Here is a 13,978-nt window from a genome sequence, read left to right as displayed (position 1 = left end):
CGTAGACTGCATACTGCAAAATAGCCTGCATCGGGGCAAGAGCTGCAAAACCCAACAACACAGATATCTCGCTACAGCACAGTGATCGCACTCAAAGCGATAGTTCGATCGTTTCCAGTCCCGTTTCTTTTTGCGTCGTCACAAAACGCTTCTCCTTCATTTTCCGCGCACCAGCTTCCGTGCACTCGGTGGCTGCCGCACGGGGTGTAATTCCATTGCTGTTCATACGTTTCTTATACCTTGCATCTGGTTTTTGCCGTTGGCGGTGTATATCTATATTTTTTTTTTTTTTTGTTTTGTTTTCACTTGTGTTGCACAAGTGAAATAGGCAGTCATATAATGGAAATGAGACCTGTTTCAGGAGGCAGTGAAGAGGATTGATACAACGCTTACAGCATTTTTCTTATTTTTCATTTTTAATATTCCCGGTAACGTACAGTAATGGGCAGGGAGAGGGGCAGCAGCCTGTAATCCCATTCCATAATTTACAATACGAGTAGGTACGGTGGTGCGTATGCGTTGTATCATCCTTTCCGTTGGGTTTAGAGGTGTACGAGGTGCGCACATGATCGTGTATCTCGTATTCATTGGAAGTGCGTGTATAGGTAGATGTGCGTTCATGTTGGGTTACGACAGACTAGCTCCGTTATCGCTCGCTCTGACCGTACGACAAAGAAGTCCTCCGTAGCCCTCGACGTGGAAAGAGAAAGAGAGAGAAGGAACGTGAGAAAGAGAGAGAGGGTATAGCCCCAGAGCGAAGAGCGACGCGGAGAGATTGTTCGTGATGAGGTGGTCAGACTGGTTCGCATCGCGGTGTTCGTGAGACCAACACGTACAAAAGGCATAGAGAAAACGGTGGAGAGGCGCAAAGATGCACACGCGTGCACTGAGCACGTCCGTCTCTGATTGTGAGCGCGAAGGCTGCCCTGCTGTGTAACTGCACCATCGGCTGGGGAGAGAAGGCAACCCGTCCCCGTCCCCGTCTTCGTCTTCGTCTTCGTCTTCGCCTTCGTCTTCGCCTTCCTCCTTGTCTTCTTCCTTTTTTCGATTCGTCTGCTGCTGCAGTCGATCGGGCGGGTCAGAAAAGGGAGTAGCGAGTGGAGGTGGGTTTGTTTTGGTTCACCACGCAGACGCAGGGAGCCGTGCGTGCGCGGTAAAAACCAATCCGTGACAACTTCAGCTACACGAGAGTAGGTAGGTATTACATCCGAGGCCCTCCTGTCCGTCTTACGGACTGCCAACATCGACGCCTGATCCCCATGCTCGTTCCACTCTCGAGTAAGCATTGGAATCAAAGTCGGATGTCTGCATGGCGATAATTTCCAATTCAAGGTCAGGCATCGGCATAACGCAGGGGATAAACTACTTCGCAATGCTTCACCACTCGTCCAACGATACCGTTTGACCAGAAACGTTTTTCATCGGACACTCAAACACCGAATCCCTTTGTGGCGGGATGTTTGTTTGCCGAAAACAGGTTTCGCCATCTTGCATAACGTTTTTTTCTCCGTAATGCAGGCCTTCCAATCATTCGAACGATGCATCGGGGATAATGCGTTTTGGGAATCGACTCTTTAAGTTTATCACCAGGACGACGGTGTGTTATTAAAGTTCCTTAAACTCTCGCGCTGTATTGAAACTGCTGCAGGTCTCCGCGCGTCTCAAGGATAACGAGTGAGCAGGTAATCCTGGATTGTGGATCCTCAGCTCCGGAGCAACTTTCGAGGTCAAACATCCTACGGGGTCGTGTCTTTAAAAGTTATAATGTCATCACATTTCCAAACAAGGTGTACTGCACGTGTATATTTATAACGAGTCGGATCTCCATTTCGGAATAATTATCACCAAAAATAACGGCGGAGAGTGAGGGGAAAAAAGAACTGACGCAACTGGGAGCCGCGTTGAAGGGAAAGGGGTTTTGTTTTGACAAATCTCTACGTTGGTGTGCGCGGGTCGCGGCCACCACCGCCAGTTGGGTCTGCTCGACGTTTTGTCTTTTTCGTTTTTCTTTCTTCTCCTCCTTCTCCTCTTTTCTCGTTTTCTTTTTTGTTTTGTTTAATCTGTTTTTCCCCTCTACCACCTCTTCGGCCAAGTTCGTGTAAACACGAATGACGTGATACCCGGAGGGCTCGATGGAATACGGACACAACGGGCTAGCCTCCACCAGGGACTCATGGCCCGAGGAAAACCGGACTTTCACGGACCTAACCGAACTCAGCCGAGTTACCAACGAAATCGGCTGAAAAGAAAATATCAAACAGTAGAGGGAGGCAAAGTGCAGCACGTCAGACGCAACGGCGTAGGACCAAATAATTGCATTGTCCACATTGTGTTTCTTCTTTTTTCTCACAATGTAACGCCATTCATCGCGTGCAACTGCAGGGCTTCAAAAATACGAACATGTCCCAACCTCCTCCAAAGTGCAGAAACTCTGACAACTATCTGCCATTGCATTTCTTTTTCAAATACATAGTAAATTATCCCTCAACTCTTCTAATTTTTTCGTTTCTTCTTACCTCCAGCCTTTTTGTGTCACGTACATCCCTCGTCAATATCGCATCTATAACAGCTCAAAGTTGAACCAGGATATCTGTGGGGAGTGAAGGAGAAAAGAGGCCTGTATACGAAAGGAGAGAAGAGCGCGAGGGTGGGAGAGAGGGAGGGACGGAACTGGGTCACTTCGAACTGGTTGAAATTGTATTTTTTGTCAGACTCGTTCGATACACAGTCCCAAGTCTCGACCACTTTCGTTCCCTGCTCCCTGATCCCCGATTCCTAGTCCCTGTGACGATGCAAAAGGTGCTGCTCTGACTATTTATTTTTTTTTCCCCTTCTACTTTTTTTTCTTCTAAATCGCGTTTATTTTCAACTCTGAATCCGTCGTAGAAAAGAGGCGTTATTACGAAAATGATACCGTGTCTCGGACCCGCAGAGACCGTGGCAATTACTTGTAATGAAACACCCTGCGTCCCTGGACCATCATCCATGATCAGAACTGAACGATCCGTAAAGCTGATCATGCGACTTGTGACTCGGACTAGATTAAAACGTTCGAAAGAGCAAAAACGAGCACAAGTTAAAAGAGCACACACCCTGTGCACCCAGATGTCCGTGTTTTGTGTTTGTGTGAATTCGGGGCTGAAGTATGCTCTCCTTGTTACCGGATCCTGGCTGCATCCCGTACGAATGCATGCAGAGCGAGAGAGAATAATTTAAATTCATATACGTACGTCATCGCGCTGTGTACCTACATAACTAAAATTCTTCAACACGTGTTCTACCAGGGTTACACAATGTTTGGTCTTTTGTTTGACGTGAATCATCATCTCCTGTAACGCGTCTGTCAAACACACGTAAACCTCTCCTCTCCTCTCCTCTCCTCTCCTCTCCTCTCCTCTGCTCACTTCTTCACTGTCCACGTAGGTACGTTATGGCTGGTGGATAGGCAGGCATTTAGGTACATACGCACCTTGTGTACTCCACTCATACCCCCATAGTATTATACACACGTTTACTCATCGATGTATCCCGCGTCTACGTTATAGGTATGTGTTCATGTCCAACAGGTATATACATTATATGTATACACGGCTAACCCTTGAAGTACATGGACGGTGCGGTGTGGAGTGTGGAGGTATACGGAAACTATATGCGTTTGTTAGCTATTCTCTGACGGGCTACGAAGGGCTTCTTCCACCATTGTCTCCTCATACCCAATGACTCACTCGGCATACTATAAAAACATAAAACACTATCTGGTAATGGTGCCCGCCGCAAGATTCCCTCAGAATTTATTTCCCTCGAGGCGGATTTTAATTATTCCCAACGCCTACTACATATAGTTATACACTTTGCTTCGTTTCTTTCACTTTCTTCTTCGTTGCTTGTATTCTTATTCACGTAAGCGTGTAGACGTCGTTTGTACTCAGCCGCGTTACTCATTTATCACTCGATTGGTTCACAGATAGATTGAAGAATACGTAGATACGTGTATTTTTACAAAATTTATTCCTATTGCAACCAACGGTCTGAATTATGTCTGAGTGATTCACTAAACCGTTCGACTCCCGGTAATGTGTCTAGCATTGAGGTGTATGGATGTACACACAATGCGTACATATTTTAACCCAGCGCAATCATTAGCGGAGTAAAACGTGACCCAGTTATAAAGTGGCTGATAATTACTAGTCTGACAGGGTATGACCGGGAGGAAATCTTGGCGCTGGTACCAAAAAAGAAACATCATTTCGTTACACTGCTGGACCTAGATAACATAGATACAATACTATCTGTACTTTACACTCCTCGCTGTAACGTATAAAATGTTGAAAATAAAAAAATGTATAGGGAAAAACAGACGGGAGCTGAAGAGAAGGAGAGGATGAGAAGACAGTGTTGCTGCTGGTGATGTTCATCGGCTTGTATAAGTACGTCTTTAGTGCGAGGTACGAGTGTGTGACTGGGCATACCCGTCGAGGATTATAGAGTTTGTTGAAATTAAAAATAATCCCAGTCAATCTATTATACACATGGACATTCGTGCACGTGGCTTCTACTGTTTCACACTTTTGTATAACGTGATCGAGGTACTCACACTACATGCCTGATCGGTTCAACCGCCTTACTTCTGAGGCGATTTAAAACGTCAACGACCACAGGTTTTCGATGTGATTCATCCTGATATTTGCAGGGAGTTAGAGAGGGGAGGAAGAGAGAAAGAAAAAGGGAATTTAGTCTGTCCTCTCTTACTCTCTTCGCTCTGACTATGAGAGAGCCGAGTGTTGACTGGCGGCGACCGCATTGCTTTCTCTGTTTCTCTCACGACAACGTCACGACGACTCATCGACCGGCAACCGTAGTGTGACATAATTACCCACCGGTAGACAGAGGTTACCACACCTGAGTCATTCATCACTTTCTTTTTGCCCGATCTCGCTCTCCCTCTTCGTCTCTCTCCCCCCCCATATGATAATGAATGCTTTTTGCTCATGATCCTCTAATTGATAATAGCCGTGAGTAAATTCATTTAGGGTGCATCACTGTGCAGAGAATTGCTCCGGAAATCTCTGCAGTGAAACCGCGACGTGCTGCGTTGATGAATCAGGTGAAAAATGCCGGTGACGTGAAGAATCCCACTTGTAAATTAGAAAGAGGAGGAGGAAAAAAAATGCATCTCGAGAAACGGTTGCGACAATGGTGTGCGTAAGTTTTTGTCTGATTCCATTCTCTTCTTTTTTTCCACCCGTTTATCCACCGCTCCTTTATACTGACAAACTGCAACGGTGTAGTGTAACGAGTATCTGCATGTCAATGAAGGGATCCCCGCTAAGTTTGCAGGTGTACCGCTCTATTCATTCCGTAGGTAAAATACCGTACGGTGGGTAAGGTACCACAAATGTGGAGGGGTCCGGCACCCCAGACCGGAGACGGTTACACCATTTTTTCGGAAGCATTATACCTTATACTCTGTCCCAACCCGGAGGGGGACCGAGATCAAGGGTCCTACGGGGCTCTCTGTGATCTATGGGAATCTCGCAGGTGTACCTACCCACCGTGGGGTGATGCTCTAAACAGATTCGACGCGAGATTCTCTCACTGGGAATATCGAGACCCTTTACGATCCCCGTTGTTCACCGCTCAGTTGTCAATGTTCGCAATTTGATGACCGTCGTCTGGAAGCGAGACGTTCGTGTAATACGGCTTCCCATGACAACGATAGGTAATCAAATGTCTTAGTTATTTTCTAGTGCTTTCAGTTATTCCACTACTTGCAGTTTGCAACGGAGGTCTAACATCGATAGACTGCTTCGAAATTGTCAGAAGAGTTTCCCACTGTCCTCGAAGCCAGTTACCTGCTCGACTATCTGAACAACCTCGACAACTCGAAAATCGGCAACCAGGCAGGAATCGATCAGCGGCTGGCAGAGAGGCAGAGGGAGTCGTGTGGCAGTGCCACACTGGCTCAGCTTCGCCGTGAAGTTTGTTGCTTCGTTTTTGGGTACAGCTCCTGTACAAGAGGGAATTGGGGGCCTGATGAGTCACGGACTATGCCTCACGGCAGAGGAGCTGAAGCCCGATGGTTCTCATTTAGAAAATTCGACCCGTTGCGGAAGAATCGAGATCATAATCTGGGAAATATACGTCGTGCAAAATAGACTTGCAAAAAATTATACACTTCTAGTATCGTATCAGTGGGCTTTTTTCTGTTCTCTTTTTTCCTTCCGGCTCCTTCTGTGATTTTTTATATTGAAGTGAAGACGGTCAAACATCCGTCAGTCCCGCGAAAACATCGAGGGAAAATACACTCCCTACATGAGCGGAGTCGTTTTTTGGAATTGTAAGTCAATCGGAGAAATAAGTTTCCGAGGTACTTGTCAGCATACGTTGTATTGAGAACCAGTGGTGGGTCGGTGGGCTACGTCACGAACACGTGCAAAGAGTCCCCAGCGTTCAAAGTCCCCCATTGCTTTAAACGCGTTCGTGTTCAGATGGGCCTTAGAGATGTGTGCGAGAAGATATAGCTGGAACCTTAGAGAAGGCAGCCCCAGACGACTCCCTAAGTTATACCCGCGAGTGAGAGAACGAGAGGGAAGAAGCGGAGGGATTCGTATTTGTGCATTGGATGTATTGTTTGTGTGGGTTTGGCTCCCTTCGGTTACCCCGGCAGGTTAGCCACCTGTTGACTAACCTGACCTGCTGTACAGTCTGCCCACACAAACCCCTCCGACTGTGTTTTTCAAACTAACCCTCACTTGGTTTTAATCTTTATTTTTCTCTTCATGGGGTTAGAGACCTCGACCAGCCACTCGAACAACGGTCCTCCAACTGCATTTCAAATCAATGGGTTTTATACATGCAACGAAGGGGAATCAGGATCCTCCCGAAGCTTCGCTATCGCCCGATGTCATCTCGCGAGACTAGCTTTGCCGACCATGTTTTTTTACTCCCGGCGTTCATCGCTTTTGCAATTGTTCTTCTTTTTGTCAGATTTCGAGTGTTTCAATACCGTGCTCCATCACGGCTACAGGTCAAAGTCCTTAATTATATGCACTTGTCGTTGATGGGAAGACTGCGGAAGGTGACTCCAGTATTGGGCTCTAAATCAATTCAAAGTTATTCAAAACTATTCCAGATACACGGATACAGTCAGCAATGAATGACAGGCGTTGGGTAACAAGTGATAACGCTATTCATTCTCCCGAGCGGCCTTGTCCTTTACGCATTTACATCGACGGTCGGTGGGTTTGTGTGTTGAAAATAAGCGTTGACAAAATTGGACCTCATTGAAAGCGGGTGTTGAGATTGTCATTATATATACATATGAGATGAGTCGCTTGGTGGTGATTGAAGTATTAATCCGGTGAATAAATATCACATCAGTGTGTTATAATTGAATGAAATTGATCAACAGACAGCGAATAAATGCATACGTGATAATAATTAATGATTAATCACCATTTAAGGCCATGTTATGCAGCACCCTTGACATCGTAAGTGGATTAAGAACGCATTGAGAGAACGATGAATTCTCTTTTTGCGTATTTGGATGCCGAATGGTCGCCGAACACCGGTCCATCCCTAAGCGATTGACAGTGCACACGAAGAATCGAGATGGGTAATAAGCAGTGACGTTTCTCTTCAGTGCTTTTGGGTTCATGCATACTTATTTATACATGTTTCCGCGTATACACACATGCGGACGGAGTCGCGCAGACATACCGTCCCGCGCACGTGTACGTTTGCCATGCGCACCACACGCGACCCGAAACGTAAGCATGACCACGTGTTGGGCTGGTCGCAACACGTGTCTTGGGTGCTAAAGAAAATAAATTACCGTGCACTCGTTGCTGCTGATGGTAAAAAGTTGAAAAGTTTGAGAAACTTGAGGAAAAAGGGCGAGACCCTTGTCAGTTTATTGGGGTTGTCTCGTGCCAAACGAAGCCAAAAGAATGAGCAAGAACAGAAGAAGAAACCGAGGAAACAAAAACCCGGCACGGGTGAAAATTGCCGTCCGGTCAAAATCGAACCCAATAGTTTGCAGTTGTGCACTTTTCCGTGGTTTTTCTTTTCTTTTTCTGTTTTTTTTTTACCTTTCTCTTCGAACTGATTAGTTGACATAAGTAAGAGGAACGACGCGTAGTAATGCGGTAACGGAAACGGTGATATTTCGTTTCTGAGGGATTAATCGGCGTGAATAATCCTCCCCGGTGCATAATCCATTAGCAGTAGCAGGTTTGATACTACTTTTATGGTAGTGTTACGTTGCAAACTGCTTACTAAATCGTCAGCTGTCTCGTAAACCACCAGGATCTTCGCAGTCACGTTTCTTCGGACCCAACTGTGTGTATGTTTATTTATTTATTTTTATAAGTATAAAATGCACCGCGCTCAAGGCGCGACGAGTGGATGGATAATGGATTTCGTTCTCACGGAAACGTCGAGATATGAGACCTGAAGCGTGTACCCGTCCACATCGACGTCGGTTACATCGTTAGTTATTACAATCCTCCGCGTCCAGGTGCAAGTCTGGAATTACTTGTATCGGGCGCTCGAATTACTCACCGTCACTGCCAGTGTCAAGTGAATCGACTCGTCGGACATTTTACCCGAGTAGTAAAATTATACCCCAGTTATAGAGTACGCGCAACGAACATTTCGGCATATCGTGTCAAACTGACCCGTACACCTATGGGAATCCGATGTGCACACTGGGAAACGAGCGGAATCGTGTATACATGTACGTGTACAGTGGTACACACCGGTTAATTACAGAAGCAAACAGTGTAGCTCCAACAACACGGACAGAAACCGATACACGTCTGCTGCATGTATGCCAAAGACGGTAGAGACAGAGCGTTGAGGTTGCGTCCGGGGTTCTGAGAGCCGGCGAAGCTCGAGGGGCCCAGGGGTTGAGTTAGCTAAGCCTAAGCTAAGCTGAGCGCAGGGCGGACTGCAGGTATACTAAGAGACCGGAGAGTAGTGCAAACTGGTGGTCTCTCGCCTGCGAGGAGGAACCTGCACGTTTTGCCCCAAGGGGGTTTTCGGGAGGAGGAGGTCAGACCTTAGGGGTCGAACCCCAGACCTCCGTCCTGTTTCTTCCTCTCTTTCGCTCTCTTATGTAAGAAGCCTCGAATTGGGTCGCAAACTAATCTTGTTGCCAAGGGACTCATTGTCAGCACATCACGGGCTCAGGGCATGACCGAACGATCGCTGCACCAGATTACGAAAGCTGCTTATCTTTTCGTCGCTCCTGCGCCGGTAGTCGGCCCCCTCCGATCATCGTTCATCAGCAATCGATTTTCACGCGCACATATCTGGTCGATACGCTGCGTGTTACGATGATTGTTTCACCGTACCTACAACACTGTACGACATGCCCGCAATCATCGCCTCTCGTCAAATCCTTCAACGTGTATCACGGTGAAACAAATCCTCTTCAGGGAATCAAGTCCTACTTTTTATGACCACTTACAACTAACTCGGGCATCAATTTGTTCGGAACGTCAAGTCGATTAGACACTCATACTGGTGTGGCAAATAACGAATGTGCCAGTGTGGCCCAGTGGCTGGTTTTACCTCGGTCCGGGGTTTGCTGAGGTCTGATGAGTCATGTACTGTGCCTCATACCAAAGGAGCCACGGACACAGCGGTTCTCATTTAAAAAAAAAAAAAACTCTTTACCAAACACCCCATGATCCCCAAAGGACGAGGCATACTCACTTACGATTGAATAAAGTCGAAAACTGCTTTTACCGCTTCTGCGTAATCCTTGCGCATTGTCATTTTCTGCATATCTTTCCCATCGGCAGCACCTAGTCCGCGTTCGGTTTACAGTCAAGGCCAGTTGTACTACGGTTCTAGAGTTCTGCGGTGGAAACTGCTTGTACAGTTTTACAACGGGTATCGCGTGCTGCATATCGCGACGGAAAATACAGGATTGCGTAACGAACGTGAGTCGAGGCTGGTCGGCACTGCAGCCACGACTACTTGGGGTAGCACAAAATCACTCGTTGTTGTCTTATTCAAAGCAATGATCTCACTGCTAATGCCCCTCGTCTCGTACCTAGCTGCAATGTTATAAACTGCAGAGCTATGAGCGTATATCTCTACTACAACGGTCCGAGAACAAAGCCTCAATCAAGGTTTCCGCATGGGTAATTATTATTAACGAGAACGGGCATACCTACACACGCAAGCGGTGAAACTCACGTCGCGGTCATTGTTGTTAACAATTCTATTGATACGCGCTTCCGATTATTTTGGAAAAAATATTCTCATCAAAAATTTATACATCAGGTTCATTCGGACCGGCACACGCAGAATTCAATGCTCAGGATCGTTCGGACGGATAAACGCCGTGCCTATTACGAAAAGAGATGTCGAGTGTGAAATTAACTGCCTTACAAATCTCGTTTCCAAAAATAGAAAGATATAATCTCAAGCACTTTTGACGCCGACAAGTACCGTGGAGCGTGTCGAAGACTTTTGCATTAATAAAGAAAAACAAGACTCAATGTTTGCGATTTAAAAATGGAAAGAAAAAGTTATCCCAAGTAGCTCTACACACCCTCTTAATAAGTTGATACACCGACGGTTGTCATCGAACAAAGAACAGCTGTAGATTCGCAAACTCGTTTCGGTGAAACATAAAAACCAAAAAAAAGAAGGTCATTGTTGTTTAAAGACCTTACGCTATCTGACCTAATGCAACTCCGACCCCTTCTGACACTTGCGACAAAAATTAACGTCCGTCAAAACGGCAGACGTAACGATGGGAATTGTTTTTCAAATCGTTGATAAAAGTGGCGGCAATTTTGAATTTCGATTTGGTATATGAAGCTGCAGGTATCGAATAGAGGAATAAATAGAATAAGAAAAAGAGGCTCGCGCGTGTGTCTCCTCGGTCTCTCCTCTCTGCTCGTCTTCCTTGCCTCGTTTTTTTTTTCCTCCTCTGGAGGCTCCCCTGATATTAAATTCGGGTTCTGTAGGAGTATAGCCGGACGACAAGTGAGAGTCGGGTATAAATATACCCGGTCTCGAACCTGAGGAGCAGAGCTACGGCAATAAGAAGAAGTTAGCAAATAAGATAAAACGAAACCGGTTCTCCAGAACTTGTTTTACTGGCCCTTCGTATACGCTCCTCTCCCTCCCACCCGTTCTCTCGCTCTCGCTCTCGCTCCTCGGTTCTTTCTTTCTCCTTCTTTTCCTCCTTCTCTTTTCCTCCTCCAAGCGCTCTACGACTATCTCCGCAGCTCTGATATATACGAAAGATTGTTTCTGCCCTGAATTTGTTCGGAATACATACATCCACACCACCAAACGTTCTCATGCGTGCGCTACTCCATACGATGCATGCAGGTACCGAGTTGCCTCGACCGCAGAGCGCCCATACAAATATCTTTTCGAATACTGCGAGTCGTGCGGTGCTCAATAAATCAATATACAAATTGTATTTTTACATCTGTTACTTTTTTTTTCCACCTCTTTACTTTCGCTCTTCTTTTATCCGTTGTGTCCGATTATTCGTGCTCTTCGAACATCATTCGCGTTCAGTTACACGCGAAGTTTGGAATGAATTCGGGAACCAATGGGATCAGGGATGAATCTCATGATATTTGATGCGTGTTGTGAATATGAAAATTTAATTTCCTCATAGATTTAGATACGTTTCTAATTTTTTTCTACCTGTTTTTATTTCAGGGAAAGAGAGGGCCAGACGGAGAGAGAGGAAGACGAAACAGGGTAAGTACAATAGAAAAATCTGACATCCATTACACCTGTTCTTCTACCGTAGTAATTTGACACAGGTATCCGAACCGAGATTGAAATACGTCCTCTGGCTTAGAATTTTTCTTTTATAAGTACGATTTTCATACGCAATTCGATCATAAAAGTTTGTTTTTATCTAATATTCGATAGTCTGGCGAACTAATGAAAAGAGATTTTCCGATCATCAGCGTTTCAAAATTTTTTCATTCCTCAAACCGTAGACAAGTTATGGACTAAAAGGGGTTTTTTCATCTCACGAGTTGACAGAATCCGACCAGAGTGAACATTCTCAAACATGTCTTATCGTTCGAACGTAAATCATATACTTGTCACGTAGTTTCTCAGACGTGACAGATTCGAGCCACGTTACTATACTCGGACAATTTTCAGCCGACATTCAAAGGGTCACAGAGATGATTTTTAGATGACCCTAAACAGTGAAAGAGTGAACACGTCTATCTAATGGACCGAAGACCAGTAGTCTTCATGAAAATTCGTCTCCTCTTAAACCTGAATTTAAGCCTCTTTCAGTCTACCATTACCTGGGTCAACGGACGCGACGTGTGTTTTTAATCACCGTACAATCGGAGGGTGGCCAAAGTCGGGACCCCTAGAAACGGGGTAAGAAGAAGAAAAAGAAGAAGAAGACGAAGAAAATAAAAAAAAACGAGAAAAGGTTTAGAAGTAAACGAGGGTGAACGATGAACGGTGATGCTGAAAGTTGACCGCAGTCTCGCAGTCGGAGTTGAAGTTAATAAAATCAAGGCTCCGGCGGGAGTCCGGTCGGCACAAGCACGGTTCCCGATGGCCGTAGAGGGTACAGGGTACGTGGTACCACCGGGGGTCAAAATCCTTGCGTAGAAAAGATCCGCGCGGTGGGAACTCCGGGGGGTTTCAGCGGCGGCGGCAGCGGTGGCGGTGCTGCGGGCCAAGGATGAGGATAAGACGCCGAGGAGAAGGCGAGGTTGAGGCCTCGGCGTCGGCGTCGGAGGGGGCAGGGGGGCGAAGGAGGAGGAGGAGGAGGAGGAGGAGGGTCACGGGGGTTTAAAGGGGGACAGAAACCAGCTACTGCGCGTTAGCTGTGCCTGTAGTACTCTCGTGCCACTGCAGCCACTCGCTGGTCGCTGCTTCGATATGCCCCCCCCCCCCTCCGTCCCTCATCCCCCGTCAGGCACTCCACTGCAGCCACAACACCGGACTGACTGCCTTTCCCCCCCGGCCCCAGCCCCAGCTCCCCGCTGGTTCTCGGTCGCCCTCTTCCTCTTCGCCTCGAACGGACCAGCTCACCTGAAGACAAGTTACCCTGGCAATAAAAACACCGAGAAAATTATATGCCTTCGGATCCGAGCAAAAGAACGTTTTTCCAACTACGATGAGAGAAAGGTTGTAGGTATATACACCGTCAGCCAGGCTACATGCCCAGCTGTACCTTGTCTCTCTATACCTCTATTGCCTCGATATAACCTTCGCATCTCTGTGTATGGTACCTTGGTTTACTCACCTCGCGCCTCACGCCTTACCCTACGCCTCTTAACTCCGCGACGTAGGCTCGCCGCGCCGCTTCTTTTCCGCGTGATCCTGGGTCCTGTAGGTACCACCTTTATACTCCTCGTATGACGTTGCGATTTTCGTTCCCGCTGACCGGGAGCGCGAGAAAACCCCCGGAGGAATGTATTTTCAGATCCAGAATCATTGACGAGACTTTATGCGAGATGTAATACGCGTATCCGTCGTCCTGACGTCGCGCTTATCAATTTCGTGGTAATAAAGAGTGGAAATTTCAATCAGTTTAGAGGCGAATATATATCCAGGGTAACATGAAGTTACGCGCGATACGAGATAACGGTGTCTCGGGTATACTCTGTTTCCAGGTACAATATAATATTCGGCGAAAAGTTTAAACGTATCTTATTGCCAAGATGTGTACACCTATCCTGGCCACCTACTGACATACACTGCACGTACAACAAACACACATACGCGAAGGGACGAATAAATACGATCCAACCGAGCATCCGAGTATTTTTCCAAAAATAGATTTCCATATCGCTTGGAAATATTTCAACCGCGTACGTGTAATAAGCGAGGATACTATTTTCTACGATACGAAAGCTGACGAAACTCCTTGGTGAACCGCGTTATCCACGAGCTGATCAACGATGCCGTTTCATCGGAGCACTATTTTATTTTTTTATTTTACCCATCTTAA

The 13,978-nt window shown here is 46.5% G+C and overlaps 1 long non-coding RNA gene across 1 annotated transcript in view; it reads left to right on the top strand.

The window, feature by feature from the left end:
* LOC124305172 (uncharacterized) overlaps positions 1-11,744 on the top strand; it is a 70,217-nt gene extending 58,473 nt beyond the window's left edge. The window contains exon 3 of the long non-coding RNA XR_006908334.1: positions 11,701-11,744. This is a non-coding gene — a long non-coding RNA (uncharacterized LOC124305172). The remainder of the gene's footprint in view (positions 1-11,700) is intronic.
* The last annotated feature ends 2,234 nt before the right edge of the window (positions 11,745-13,978 follow it).

The sequence above is a fragment of the Neodiprion virginianus genome, chromosome 5, assembly GCF_021901495.1.
Source record: "Neodiprion virginianus isolate iyNeoVirg1 chromosome 5, iyNeoVirg1.1, whole genome shotgun sequence".
NCBI lineage: Eukaryota > Metazoa > Arthropoda > Insecta > Hymenoptera > Diprionidae > Neodiprion > Neodiprion virginianus.
Note: the sequence above shows the minus strand (reverse complement) of the source record. Positions and strands in the feature narration are given on the sequence as shown.